This window comes from Protopterus annectens, chromosome 13.part0 (genome assembly GCF_019279795.1).
Source record: "Protopterus annectens isolate FY-2018-M chromosome 13.part0, PAN1.0, whole genome shotgun sequence".
In the NCBI taxonomy this organism is placed as follows: Eukaryota; Metazoa; Chordata; order Ceratodontiformes; family Protopteridae; genus Protopterus; species Protopterus annectens.
In genome coordinates this window covers 43,253,874-43,269,883 of record NC_056747.1, presented here as the reverse complement: position 1 = coordinate 43,269,883, position 16,010 = coordinate 43,253,874, and positions in this window count along the sequence as shown.

Below are 16,010 nucleotides of genomic sequence, written 5' to 3'. Positions count from 1 at the left end.
TCCCAAGGTCTCTTGTCATGCATTTGGTGTTAAGTAGATTGCTGCCTATGTGGTAGTTCATGGGTACAGAGTTTCACCAAAGGGGATGACACTGCACTTTTTGGCATTGAGCTTGAGGCCATGGCTCTGACACCAGACATCTGTCTCAGAGAGGCCCTTCTGTAGGATGTTCACATCATTTGGGGACTTGACTATGGCTCCTAGTTTGCAGTCATCTGCGAACTTCGTTAGCCAGAGGCCTTCTTTGTTAGCCTGTACTTCAGAGAAGTAGATACCAAACAGGAGCGGTCCCAGGATGGAACCCTGTGGCACTCCACTTGTCACTGGTTTGAGGTCAGATTTGGAGTCTGCAACTTTTACAGTGTGGGTTCTGTCAGTGTGCCAGTTGGCAGCCCATCTTGTGATGTAGGGATTTATGCCTAGTTTATTGAGTTTAGCTATAATTCCAGAATGGGGGATGGTGTCGAAAGCCTTGGCGAGGTCAAGATAGGCTGTGTGAACCACCTTACCCTCATCTATGGCTTTGGTGACTGCCTCAAAGAAGTCGATCAGGTTCAGGAGGCATGATCTGCCTTTCACAAACCCGAACTGGGTGGGATCCAGAGTTTGGAGGTTACCAATGTCTTTGTTTATGAGTTCCATGATGATGCGTTCCATGGTTTTGCAGAGCAGGCTTGTCAGGCTAATAGGTCTATAGTTCCCGGGATCAGTGGTGGCTCCCCCTTTGTGGAGTGGGATAACTGTTTATGTGCGCCATTCAGTGGGCACAAAGCTTGATGCAAGGCTATTATTGAACATGGTGCTTAAGTGGGGAGCCAGTTCATTCTGAAGTTCGTGTAAAACACAGCCTGTGATGTTGTCCAGTCCCATGGATGCTGTGATTTTGGCTTTAGAGACTGCAGCTTTCACCTGCGTAGTTGTGATTACAGGGACTCTGCATTCTTCTTGTATAGATATGGGCCCTTTAGGGGGTGGGGGGGGGTAAAATTAGCACTGAACCTATCTGCCAGGATGTTGGATGAATGCCAAAAAATGATGATGGCATTCAGTTTGGGGCCATGTTTCTGGCACCAGTCATTTGCTTGGGTGAGACCCTCTTGGAGGATGTCGACATCACTAGGGTAACTGAAGACAGCACCCAGCTTGCAGTTGGAGGATGTCCACATCACTAGGGGAACTGATGACAGCATCCAGCTTGCAGTCATTTGCAAACTTGGTAAGCCATAGCCCACTGGTTTTGGCCTGCATCTCAGAAATGTATATACGAAACAACAGAGGCCCCAAGACTGAACCCTGGGGTACACTATTTGTTACAGGTCTACTGCTTGAGGTGGCTTCCACTATTTTCACTAGGTGAGTTCTATCATAGAGCCAGTTTGATACCCATCTGGTAACATACGGATGGAGAGAGTTTATCTATTATACTCAAGTGGAGAATAGTATTGAAGGCTTTGGCCTGGTGAAGGTAGGTGGTGTGCACCATCTTCCCCTGATACATGGCTTTGTTGACTGTCTCAAAGAGGTCTACCAAATTTAACAGGCATAACCTCACCTTGATGAAACCAAACTGTGTGAGACTGAGTGTTTGACGGTTGCCAATGTCTTTGTTAATAAGGTCCATGATAATCCATTCCATAGCTTTGCAGAACAGGCTAGTTAGGCCGATGGGTCTATAATTTCTTGGATCAGTGGACGTTCCACCTTTGTGCAAATGGATGACAGTGGCTACCTTCCACTCGGCTGGGACAAAGCCCGTACTCAGGCTTTGGTAGAATAGGGTGCCTAATGGTGCTGCAAGTTAATGCCTGATTTCATGTAGGATGCAGCCTGGGGTGTTTTTGGGTCCCAAGGAGGCTGTATTTTTTGGCTTTGAGGGGCAGTGATGACTTGCTCCCTAGAGATAAGAAGAAGGGGCAGGTGCTGGGGATGTCCTGATTTACTGACGGGGGGACAGAGGGGTGAAGATTTCACTGAACCTGTCTGCCAGAAGGTTGTCTATTTCTAAGGGGTTTGTGTATGTGGTGTCCTTGACCACCACATCTGCGCAGATCTGAGTGCTTCCTTTGAGAGTGTGGACATATGTGAAGAAGGCTTTATGACTGTCTTTAGTAGATGTGGCCAGTTTGGACTCAGTTTGCTTTGGAGGATTTTACCAGTGCTCTTACTTGCTAAGGAGAGATTGCTTCCAATTAGGCACCTGCTCCTTCTTGGTCCTCTACAGCAATTTTTTTCCTTTTATTATAGAGTTTATGTATTGCAGATGTCCACCAGATGGGTTTACTCTTCCTTTACGAGGGTGATTTTGTCCTATAGGGTATTCCTGATTCCATGCAAGAGATTTATTAACTGTTTATAACTTTTACCAGTAGAATTATACACAATGCAGCCAATATTTGAACCCATTTTCTGATGTGCTCATCTTCATTTTCTCCATAAAGGTATTTTAACTTTACTACTATTATTACTTTTCAAAATGTTAGGTGCAAATGGTACACTTTTTCAGTACGACACCACAGTTGTACAACCCAGTTTCTATGATATTCTCAGTGTAACTGTAATTTAGACCCATGTTCGATTCAGGTCCATTGTGGTAGAATGCTTGCAAAGGATGTCAAAGGTTTCCTATCTTTCCCAAAGTGCCATTTCCAATGGTTGTAAAGCAGCAAGAAAAGGAAAACCAGAAACAGCAAGATCGCAGCATGCAGCCAAGGCTTTATCCAACGGTTTTTGTGATCTCTGCTAAACGGATGTTCCATTGTATGCGTCCTGTATAAAGAAAAGTAACAAAAGCTGATTTTATGGTGCTAATAAACGTAGTGAAATGAAGTCATGGGCAAAACGGATGTCCAAAGTTTAAGATCTGTCATGATAAGCTACTGTACTCTACATTTGTGATGAGTTACTGTTGCAAATGGAAAGAATCCTCAGATACTTAACCATTCAACATAGTTAAATACATGACAAGGGCAGTTGTAAGTAAATCAGAAGTCCTTCCAACCACCTCATAACTGTGTTTCACATGCATTTATAGTTTCACAGGTTAATATGTTGTTACTAAGCTTTCAGCCAAGAAGATGATCAGGAAGTTTAGCCACAGCACCCCCTGCTGGTAGGAGACAAACACTGTTCCTGGCTATGCAGCTCACCTGACCAAACATACTTTTAAAGAGTTCTAGAGAGCTAGGTATTCTGGCAGTCTTGTATGGGTTGAGTACCTAATGACAAATTCATGCTGGTTCATGTCTGCAAAATATGCTCAAAGCGTATTTAAGATAGATGAGTAAACTGTACTGAAAATATTCTGCCAGAAAAGAAGATAAAATGAGAGGCCTGCACTTGTTAATACAGTTCCGATTTCCACCCATGCAACAAGACAGCACCTTTGACTATTTCAAGTCTTCTGGAACAAGTCCCTTATTTAAAAAACAGTTAAAAAGAGTAAGTAAAGGTTCAGTCAAGCAATCATTCATGGAGCAAATTAGAAAGCTTGAATGTTATCAAGGACCTTGAAACTGGACTTTTAACCTTTATTAGTGGTTTCTTCAGCAGATCAAGATTAAAGGAAGGACTCCATGGGTATCATATATTTAAAACATATATTAAAATGTAATCATTAAACATAAAGACAAACTGTGCTGATGATGTTACTAATGTGTTAATAAAAATGGGGCAAAGTGGACAAGTCCCATTTGTTAATAAAGTAATGCACCTGTAATAGCAGGGATTTGGTCTTAGCTTACCAAGCTGGTAGTGATATCCCCTCATTAACATGTAGCATGGAGCACTCACATCTTGGAGAGTCCATACTAGGCCTCAGTGGTGAAGTGGACAGTCATGTAAGTCACCAAGTTAGATGTGAGCATGAGTAGAAATACATCCTTTGGAGTTTCAGTGTTGGTCCTCTCTGGCTGTCTGTCTCATTCATAATAGGGACTTCCCACTTAGCAGGGAAATGAATGTCTTCAAGACTAATAGGGAGACTCTGATGGTCATTAGACTTCAAAAGGGGACAAACCCATATAAAAAAGAGATTCGTGTCACTGATCCATTGTTCCTTACTTTAACCCTTAATGTTATTCTTGCATTTAAGTTCTCCCTAGTTGTACCTGTTCAGTTCTATTTTCTGTATTGCCGCAGCTTTCATCTCGATACCTCTACCACACCCCTCCCATACTACTTCCCATATTCCTTATACATTGCCCAGTCACATTTATCCCCCAGATTCCTCTGCTTCCATATGCCTTATAAATTGCCCAATCACCTGTTTGACATGGCTGCCAGTTTGCTCAGTACCCAGTGTAACACAGTGTTTCATTGCTCACCACTCATAAACAGGGTGTCATACCTGTGTCAAGGTTGTAGAACCCAGCCATGAGATTGCAGTTTATAATGCTCAGGTCAGAGGCTAAAGTTTAAAAAAGACACTAATAACTACAACATGCCAAACACAATCAGGCAGTGGGTTTCGCACATTTTCTGGGTACTTACTCATCGCACATATGTATTTCCTGATTGCAATGCTGGGGATGATCCAATTGAGCAGGAATCTCAAGTTCTAGAAAGGAAAGAAAAACAACAGGAATTCAGTTTTAATTACTTGCTATGACAGTTTTTCAGACTATATTCCATACTCTTTAGCAAAGTTTCCTTCTAAATGAAACATATAGTGCATAGTAGGCTTTCTAAATGACTCATTCTATCAGCTTTAGAGCAGATAAATTGATTATAGCCACAAATGCATGTTATTATGAATAATTGCTACAAAGTATCTATAAATTGTTTGAATATTGGAAGTTTAAACTGTGGCAAAAGATTGCTTTTAGGTCTGCATATGAATGTGAGTGTGTCACTGGATGTGCGTGTGTGACTATGTCACTGAGCGTGCCTTGTAATTGGTATCATTCATCCTGGGGAAGGTTCCTATTTCTTGCCTGTTTGCTAGGATAGCTTCTCCAGGATCTGCAGACTGGCCTGCCTCCTAACACTGGACTCTTGCCTTTGCCAGAAAGCAAATGGGTCACAGGGCTATCACTCTGATGGATGATGCAGGAAGAGGAGGCATCTGGCTAGTCTTGCAGAACTAAAAAAATGTGACTTCTGTTGGTTGTAGTTTGGGATATTACGAACAGTATACAAACAATGAGTACTTAATAAAAATAAATACAAATAAGACATACTCAAAGCAAATAAATACTGATGTGATTATCTGTGTAGAATTTAAACATTGCCATACATTTTACTCATCAACGCCTCTGCTTGTCCTTTAAAAATGTTTAAGGCAATTGGAAGGTGAATTTTAGTTTTTTTTTATCCCCATGTTCTGGAATAGGTTCCCCATCCATGTGCAGCAGAGTCCATCCCTAACTGTATTCAGACTACCCTTGACCATTGGATGGAAAATCGTAAATTTTTCTCTGGGCTGGCCCCTATGTATCTTATAGACAATGGCCGACATTAAACATTCCCTAACGAACATTAGATGGGTAATCATAAGTTCATCCCTGGGCTGGCCCCTATGTAACTTATAGACAGTGGCCGACATTAAACATTCCCTAACTAACTTTAGATGTAATCATAAGTTCATCCCTGGGCTGGCCCCTATGTATCTTATAGACAGAGGCTGACATTAAATATTCCCTAACTAACATTAGATGGGTAGTCATAAGTTCATCCCTGGGCTGACCCCTATGTATCGTATAGACAGAGACTGACATTAAACATTCACTAACTAACATTACATGAGTAATCATAAGTTCTTCCCTGGGCTGGCCCCTATGTAAATTATAGACAGAGACCGACATTAAACATTCCCTAACGAACATTAGATGGGTAATCATAAGTTCATCCCTGGGCAGGCCCCTATGTATCTTATAGACAGAGGCTGACATTAAACATTCCCTAACTAACATTAGATGGGTAATCATAAGTTCTTCCCTGGGCTGGCCCCTATGTAACTTATAGGCAGAGGCGGACATTAAACATTCCCTAACTAACATTAGATGGGTAATCATAAGTTCATCCCTGGGCAGGCCCCTATGTATCTTATAGACAGAGGCTGACATTAAACATTCCCTAACTAACATTAGATGGGTAATCATAAGTTCTTCCCTGGGCTGGCCCCTATGTAACTTATAGGCAGAGGCGGACATTAAACATTCCCTAACTAACATTAGATGGGTAATCATAAGTTCATCCTTGGGCTGGCCCCTATGTATCTTATAGACAGAGGCTGAGATTAAACATTCCCTAAATAACATTAGATGGGTAATCATAAGTTCTTCCCTGGGCTGGCTCCTATGTAACTTATAGAGAGAGGCTGATATTAAACATTCCCTAACTAACATTAGATGGGTAATCATAAGTTCATCCCTGGGCTAGCCCCTATGTATCTTATAGACAGAGACTGACATTAAACATTCCCTAACATTAGATGGGTAATCATAAGTTCTTCCCTAGGCTGGCCCCTATGTATCTTATATACAGAGGCTGGTAGTAAACATTCCCTAACTAACATTATATGAGTAATCATAAGTTCATTCCTGGGCTGGCCCCTATGTAAATTATAGACAGAGGCTGACATTAAACATTCCCTAGCTAACATTAGATTGGTAATCATAAGTTCATTCCTGGGCTGGCCATCATGTGTCTGACAGGAAACATTCCCTAACTAACAAATCCCTAACATAGCTTTTTAGCACCCTCTTGACTAACATTCCCTTCCTAACTAACAAACCCCTAACAAAGACCCCCCCCCCATATGCTACATAGAGATGCAAGTGGATTGGGTTGGATGGCTAGCCTTATAAAAGCCCTAGTGGTCATTAGCTTAGTACAATGGATATATAAAGTGTACACACTGCTGTTAAAATGCCAGGTTTTTGGGATATAAAAAAATGAACCTCAGTAAATCATTTCAAAACTTTTCCCACCTTTAATGTGACCTATAACCTGTTCAATTCAATTGAAAAACAAACAAATCTGTTAGGGGAAAAATATAAAAAAATAAAAAAACATACAATAAGCTGGTTGCATAAGTGTACACACCCTTAAACTAATACTTTGTTGAAGCACCTTTTGCTTTAATTGCAACATTCAGTTTTCTTGAGTACACACCTGCCATCAATTAAAGAGTCTCTGATTAACGCCAAATAAAGTTCAGCTGTCCTAGTAGGATTCTCATGACATTTACTCAGTTGCCTGCTACAGCAAAAGTCATGGTTCACAGAGAACCTTGCTTACAAAGCATCAAAGGGATCTCATTGTTGAATGGTATGTCAGGAAAAGAGTGCAAACAATTTCCACAGCATTGGATATACCATGGAACACAGTGAAGACAGTCTTCAAAAAGTGGAGAAAATATGGGACAACAGTGATGATGCAAAGAACTGGACATCCCTCCAAAACTGATGAAAAGACAAGACAAAAACTGGTCAGGGAGGCTGCCAAGTGGCCTATGGCAAGGCAACACTGAAGGAGCTGCAGGAATTTCTGGCAAGTACTGGTTGTATACTACATGTGACAACAATATCCAGTATTCTCCATATTTCTGGACTATGGGGTAGGGTTACAAGATGGAAACCTTTTCTTACACAGAAAAACATCCAGCCCTGGATTAAATTTGCAAAACAATACATCAAGTCTCCCAAAAGCATGCAGGAAACTGTGTTATGGTCTGATGAGACCAAGGTTGAACCTTTTGGCCACAATTCCAAAAGGTACGTTTGGCGCAAAAACAACAGTTCACATCACCAAAAGAACACCATATGGTGGTAACAGTATCAGGCTATGGGGTTGCTTTTCTTCAGCTGGAACTGGGGCTTTAGTCAATGTGGAGGGAATTATAATGAACAGTTCCAAATACCAGTCACTTTTGGCCCTAAACCTTCACGTTTCAACACAACAATGACCCCAAGCATAAATCCAAATCAACAAAAGAATGGCTTCACCAGAAGAAAGCTAATGTTTGGGAATGACCCTGCAAGAGCCCAGACCTAAATCCAATAGAAAATCTATGGGGTGACCTGAAGAGGGCTGTGCACAACAGATGCCCTCACAGTCTGACAGATTTGGAGCACTTTTGCAAGGAAAAGTGGGCAAATATTGTAAAGTCAGGATGTGCCATGCTGATAGACTCCTACCCAAAAAGACTGAATGCTGTAATTAAAGCAAAAGGTGCTTCAACAAAGTATTAGTTTAAGGGTGTGTACACTTATGCAACCAGCTTATTGTATGTTTGTTATTCTTTATATTTTTTCCTTTAACAGATTTGTTTGTTTTTCAATTGAATTATACAGGTTATAGGTCACATTAAAGGTGGGAAAAGTTTCAAAATTATTTATTGTGGTCTCATTCTTTTTATATCACAAAAACCTGGCATTTTAACAGCGGTGTGTATACTTTTTATATCCACTGTATATGCCTATAAACCTATGAAAATTGCTAGAGGCCTTGTGAAAAAGGTGTTGTTATGTTACTTTATTATAGTTATATGATGATAGGAAACAGTAAGTCCATCTTGTCAGCCCTTTAAGTTCTTTCTGAATTGCACCTGCTCTTATTTCCCCTCTTCCCCCTCACCTCATCTCCATCTTCATTTGTATTTCTGACTGCCTCTGTGGGAGATGCTTTCATCACATGCATGATACTTATACAATGTTATGTGACAATTTATTTCATGGCTTCATAACACTATTAATGAAGAAGTGGTTTTGCAGATCCAAAACATAGTTGATCCTTACAGTATGTAACCTATGCCTCTTTCCCATTTTGTTTTTAATGCTACAGAAAGCCCCTTTACATCCCATTGTCTTATGATTGATAACTGATACAGAACATGGGTAAAACATAACTCAAAAAACCCTGCCTAGTAAGTGCACAAATAATTTTGTCATGAAGATCTTTAAATCTGTTGAACTGAGTTTTGCTATCAATATGCCAAGCATTTAACCATGCATTCTGCATGAACTTTAGGTGTGACATTACTTAACTCTGTAAATTTAGACTTAGCAACCTAAACCTTGTAGATTGAAATCCATATTCTCTGTAGTACTGGAATTAAAAAAAATGAAATAACCTTATACAAAGACAGAAGACAGGATCCTCCATGAACAATATATAGATAAAGTACAATATAAAATGCTTTAAAGCATGATGGTCATTGTCTTTTCCAGATTGAACATTTATTAAATTTGTTTCTTCCACTGATGAGTATCATCATGTCTGCTTAGGATACCAGGGATGCTGTGTGCTCCTTTGGTAGAAGTCAAACAGGAGGGTATCATCAGCATAACAAACACCCAATCCCCCCCATCTGATAGCAGCTTCCAAATGTAGCTAAGAAAGGAGAGAAAAGATGTCCATCTATTTGGCACTTTGTAACCCCAAGGGTAAGAGGTGGACGGATTATATTTTGAGGTCATGCTTCAACTGGTAAGAGACAATGGATCCCACTGACACAAAGCACCCAGTCCCACCCAATACAAGGCAAATTTCATCAATAAAATATACATTTTTACTATATCTAGCTCTGCATGAATGATGTTTCTCTTCTGAACAAAAGTGATTAACTTACCATTCAGCATTTCGTTGGTGTCACTCAAGTCATTCCAGTCTTGTTGGAAATTGCTGTCAGGGTATTGTATTGCTTGATATTCAGAAAATCTGTAACAAATAGACAAAAATCATATATTCAGCCTGCTTCCTACAGTGGAATTTCCCTCTTTATCCTTCTGATAAAAGGAGATACTGCCAGCCCAGCTATATGGAGTTTAGTATATAATTATATGCCATTGTTGAATATCAACACAAATCATATACAGTAAGACACTTGTGTTACAAATGTATTAGAACTATATGTCAGGTGTATATCAAACTGCTGGTACAGAAGTGTGTGTTGAAAAGGTTTTTGCAAAGTGCTTAAAATGTAACCAGAGCATGCCCTACTGAAATAGAACAAAAATGTACCTGCACTATTGCAACTGTTTAGATGTATATATTTTAACAGTACGAACTGGAATACAAATGGTTAACGTCAGAAAAATAGCTGAAATTAAATTACTTTATGTCCAGGCAATAAAAAAGATGTTATCTTTCAGTTTCAGTGCAGCAACAGACACAATGTCTGTGCTGAGAAGTTTTCTGTATTGTTTTGGAAGTGTGTTATTGTTTTATAACTTTCAGGATCTGCAAAGATTTTAAGGAAAGCCCTTGTCTATGTATTTTTACAGGTAGATGCTAAATACTGCTAGCTTTCAGCAGTGCGAGTTTACCTGGGATAGAGTCAGATGACAAGAAATGATGTCCTTCTGCAAGCTATCCCAGCAGTAATATTTGCGTCTATATTAGATCACCGAATGCTTAAAAAAGCGAACGGTGATTAATCGACCCTATATAAGCAAAAGCTTACAATTTTGAACTGTCAGAACAGCGATTTTTGCCTAGGGGAAAAGAATCGCTGTTCCAACAAAAAAAAATTAATAAAATACTTTAAACATTACATTAAGTGGGGGGTTCACCCCCACACCCCCCCCTACTTAAATAAATTAACTCCGAGACCGCACTACAGTGCTGAAAATGAAAAGTAATGAAGCAGCCAAGCAAATTACTTCCCAGGGAAATAATTTGCTTAAAAGCCACTTCGATATTTTGCTGTTTCAGGCTTTTGAGTTCGACAAAGACGCATTCGAAAGACTGCATCTTCGGTCTTCTAATAGGGAACCTAATATCTGAGATATTAATTTGGGAAGTCTCTCAGTGAGAGACAGCATTCTGTATTCTGTCTTTGACCTGACAACAACTAGAGAAGATCTGTTCACCAGATCTGCCTTGCTCTAATGAAGTACGTTAACTAGGGTATAGTAATTATCTTAGATATAGTCAGGAATATAGCAAAGCTTAATTTAGATATTTTTCTTTATTTATTTGAGACTGTCCTGCAATGTTGTTTTAAATATTTCCTGTGATTTTGAACTCTGATGTGACTGTAAATATATACTATTTCCTTGTTCTATTAATATTTATTATTAAATATATTTAAACCTTTCATTGTGGCTGATCTGACTAGAGATATTTAAGTTCTGAAAGGACTTGCATATTTATTTGGTGACACTAATTGGGCCACTCATAATAGCTTTGCTCTTGGTCAAGCTACCATTTGTATTGATAGTAATATTACACAGTAAGATTGGACACCCTTTGTTAAGGACCTTAAATTAGCTGATAAGGGGTTCTGGTGGCAGTGATGACTACCTTATAGTCTGAGCAGAAGGAGGCATAGCTAGTAAACCTGTGCTAACCTTTCCCCAGGTGTGTGTGTGTGCGTGTGTGTGTGTGTGTGTGTGTGTGTGTACGCGTGTGTGTGTGTGTGTGTGTGTGTGTGTGTGTGTGTGTGTGTGTGTGTGTGTGTGTGTGTATGTGTGTAAAACAAATATTCAAGTGTGTGTGTGTCTGCTACTTTGGCAGGGACATGAAGCACTGGTTGGACAGAGAGAGTGTTGGAGGACTGACTTGGTACCCTGGCAAAGGACTCTACTCTAGAACTGTGCCAGTTGGGAGCCTTACTGGGGATCTGGAGAAAGAGGGAGAAACCAGCTCTGGACTGACTGTGGTCCCTGTGTGCTCTTAAGGGAAATTGCACTTGATGCAGAGAGCTGCATGTGTAAATACTGCGTGTCTGCCTCTCATCCTCCCAGTGTACATCCTCCCTGGTGCTACTGGTGAGGATTGAGGCTCCTTGATTACTGGTTCAGTGGTGGGGTGCCACAGTCCTTGTACTCATTACTGGGCTTAGCTAAGTATGCTTAGGCCAAGGCTTCAGCAGAAATAAAATCAGGCACCAGTGATGTACTACAGGAGAACACATGGCCCAGTTATATTCAGTGTTCCAGATGCTTCCTGAAATAGTGTAAATAGCCACTTCTTAAAAAGGATCATACTTTTATTTAATTAGAAGTGTTTTCAGTTAAAAGTTCTGTTAATAATCTTAGAAACAATTAATGGTCGAAAGGATTGTATTCCACTTTTGAAAACAGCAATATTTGCTGCAGTTTTATCAGTCATGTTTATTAATAATTAAACCGACTCTGTTTTAGAATACATTTGAAATTTCTACATTATTAATTAGCTGATCTCAAATATTAAGGTTTTCTGACTAGTTTTGACTAGTAGTTTGGTACTGATAGTTCTCAGACATGGAAGGTGAATAGCAGGTATAAAAAAGGTACTCACTTAGTTACGTCTTACCCCTTAGTACTATTAGTGCATTTAACTCAACTCCTAGTTGTACTAACTAGAGATCAGTTTACTCAGTTACCACAGCATTCCACTCCAGATGGCTCTACTCGCTATATTCTTTATAAATTTCCCAATCACCTTCATCTCCCCTCTTTGCTATGCCTGACTGTTTACTTTAGCACCCAAAGTAACACGATACACCTTTGCTCATCACTCATAAGCAGGGTATCAGACTTATGTTAAAGGTTTTAATGCCAAGCTATGACAATGCAGTTTATAATGATCTGCACAGAGCAGGATGCTTACTCGTTGTTGATGTTTATATCTTGGTCGCTGTGCTCGGGCTCATCCACTGTAGTAGGATTCTCCATTTCTAGTTAGGAAAGAAAAATAACAATATCATTTTAGTTTATATCTGCTATAACATTCTTGTATTGCAGATTTCTTGCTCTTGAGAAACTTGACATTTTAATGGATCATATAGTGCACAGATGGCTTCTGACTGACTCATTCTATCAGTTCTGCTGCAGATAAATCGATTATTTCCCAAAGGCAAGTTATGGTAAGTAGAGATCCACTACTACATTAGTAGCTATTAAAATGCAACACATAGACAACATTATCTCTAAAATTGTTTGAATGTTGGCAGTTTGAACAGCAGCAAAGAGAAAGTCGTTAGATGCGCACAGGAATGCAATTGTGTGTGTGTGTGTGTGTGTGTGTGTGTGTGTGTGTGTGTGTGTGTGTGTGTGTGTGTGTGTGTGTGAGTGTCTCTGTTACTGAGTATCGTAATTACAACAGAGTTACAGAATGAACCAACCACTACATTGTGGTGGAGTTCTGCATCACCTGTAACCAACCAAGTTCATAGTCGGGAAGTGCCAAGTATAGAACATTGCAACAGTCTACCTGCAATGTGACAAAAGCATTAACAAAGTAGATAAGGCGTCTGGTGATAACAGTTGTTTAATACCAGGAATATTTCTCATATGGTAACAGTAGGATCTGACAGTGTGATCATTTGGTCCTTAAATGTAGTCCTGTTATCATTCATGTACCTTAGACACAGATACCAGATGGCATCCTCTGTGAAGAACATCTAAGTACAGCACTGGGGCATGTTTAAAAGTGGTAGGAAGCATCATGACCACAGTCCTGGCAGGAATAAGTCTTAATCAGAGTTGTTTCTTCTAGTGAGGAACATCATCTAGAGTGTCTGCTATGGCTAGTAGGGGTGCCCTGTTTTTAGACAGGTGGGGATCATCAGGATAACTCCCCAATCCTTCCCCCTTTCTAATGTAGCTTATACATAGAAACAAAGAGCTCCACTTATTTGGCAATCTGTACCCCAAAGGGTTAGAGGTCAAAAGATTTATTCCTGAGACCACATGGTGAATATGCCCAAACTGGTAAGAGAGAACCTAGCCAAGGACTGTAGGTCCCACTGATACAAAGCACCCAGTCCCAGACAATAAAAGCCAAATTTATTTAATAATAATAATAATAATAATAATAATAATAATAATAATAATAATGATAATGATAATGATAATACCTTTTCTTACATTTTTTTCTGCCTAATTGCTTTTGTTTCTTATCAAATTTGATTAGCTTACCTTCAGTTTCAATGAAGAAAGTGTCACTCAAGTCATCACACTCACGTTTAAAATTGCCGTAAGAATATAGTATTGCTTGATATTCGGAATACCTATAACAAAAGAACAAAAAAGTAAAATTCATGCATTTTGTTTGCCTCTTACAGTGGAGTGTCACTGTTTATTCTTTTAATAAATGTTAAGGTTAACTAAGCATGCTTAAATCACGGCTTCTGTAGGTTTAAAATCAGCCATTGGAGCTGTACTCCAGGAGAACACATGTGAAACATCTGTTATTCAGGATGTTTCAGAAACTTCCTGGAGTATTTAATTAGCCATGGCTCAGAAGGGTCACACAGTTCCCCTTTCAAACTTCTATTAAGATTAGAAACAATAAATGTTAACAGTACTACACTGCACTTTGGAAAACAAAATTTATGTAAACTTTATCAAAGGTGTGTATTAATTAAATCGGTCTTGTAAAATAATGTATTTCAAATTGCAACATGAATAACTAAATGACATTAGATAAAATGTTAGTTTGATTTGCCTCATTATTAAATGAATCTTCCCTTGTATAATACGCATGATTGTAACTGGGTGTCTATCCAAACCGACTTGTTACGTGTTTTAGGCACGGGAGGGAAAACAATCAGCTACACAACTTTTGCTGTCCAGGTATATTTCTTGGCATCCATGCCGACAGGTTACATACACGTCACATGTGTAATAAATAACATTTAATGAACACACTGAAATACATGTATGCAGTTCACAAATTCTGGTTTATAAATAAATGAATAAATAAAAAGTCACTTGAGATGTTAAACAAGCTGGAGACAAAAGACTGAGCTCATCTGACATGTTCAACCCCAAGACAGATTTGCCACCAGTTCATAGATTTAGTGACCGACTCATAAGGATTCTTTCTAATATATAGGCTGAACTCAATGTGTCAGCATCTATGCTCCGTGCCAGCTCTGAAGTTAAACACTGAATGGTCTCAGCTGATCTGCTTGTATAGCATGTGACAACTTGGGATGTCACAGTTACCTTTTTTGTGTCTCAATTACTTACTTTCCTTGTGCCGTAGTCAAACCCACAATAGATTTGATAAAAATTCATAGATTTTAGTAACTACTTAAATAATGATTTTTTTTAATATAGAAGCTGAACTCACCGTAACATATTTGGTGTTCTGTAGCAGATTTGTAAATCAGTAAAGGTTGCAATATCTCAGAAATTAATAACTGAATGAACTCAGCTGATGTCTACATATATAGAATCTGACAACATGTGATGTCACAATTACCTTTTTGAGTCACAATTACTTACCTTTCTTGTGCCATGGTTACCATTCTTACATCATGTTTTCATTCGTTGTGCTGTAAGTGATGTCACCCTGCATTCTCTCAGAAATGTGTCAAACTATCCCATTTTATATTTTAGTATGCAACATGTATGTTGCCCCTACTTTAATGCAAAATTTATCACTCACAACACTGTCACTTTAAAACAGAAGAGTCACCTGGTAAAATACTGAATGAGTGCAATCCTTGGTTGGATTCCTTTATTCTTCCAGTTAACCATCAGGCTTTCCTGTGTTCTCCTTGAAAATAAACACTTGTATTTAGTACGTTTAGCACATTAACAATGAACAGAGCTAGATTTATTCATTATAAACAGTTCTTAGAGGTGTCATTTTAAGGCAAGGTTTGACTTGAAAACAGTTTAAGAAATTTCTCATTCATGTTTGCCTTCAGACAACAATCTCTTTTACACATCTAGCACCTGAAACATACAATGTCTCTGCTCCCTCCCAAGTGGCACATATGCTTGAGGAGAGCTTAATTTAAGTCTGATACATATCACTCTAGTTAAAAATGTCTGACTGGAACCAGTGGCGGTGACTAATTATCTCTCTGGTGTTCCTGATTTTGCAGAATGCCTCTGAGAGTTACCTGGATTCTTGATGTGTTCCTGTGAAATGCCTGATGTTATATTAAAATCTAAAACAGATACTGGCACATCTCTTTTTATATACTGAAAATGATGTTAGATGTTACACTTGCTGAGTTCTCCTTTGGAAAAATGCATACTACAAGTCATGTTGTTCCTTTAAGTAGTTGTGTTTACTTTGTCAACAGCACTAGGGGTGACCCATGAACACTATCTTGTTACCCT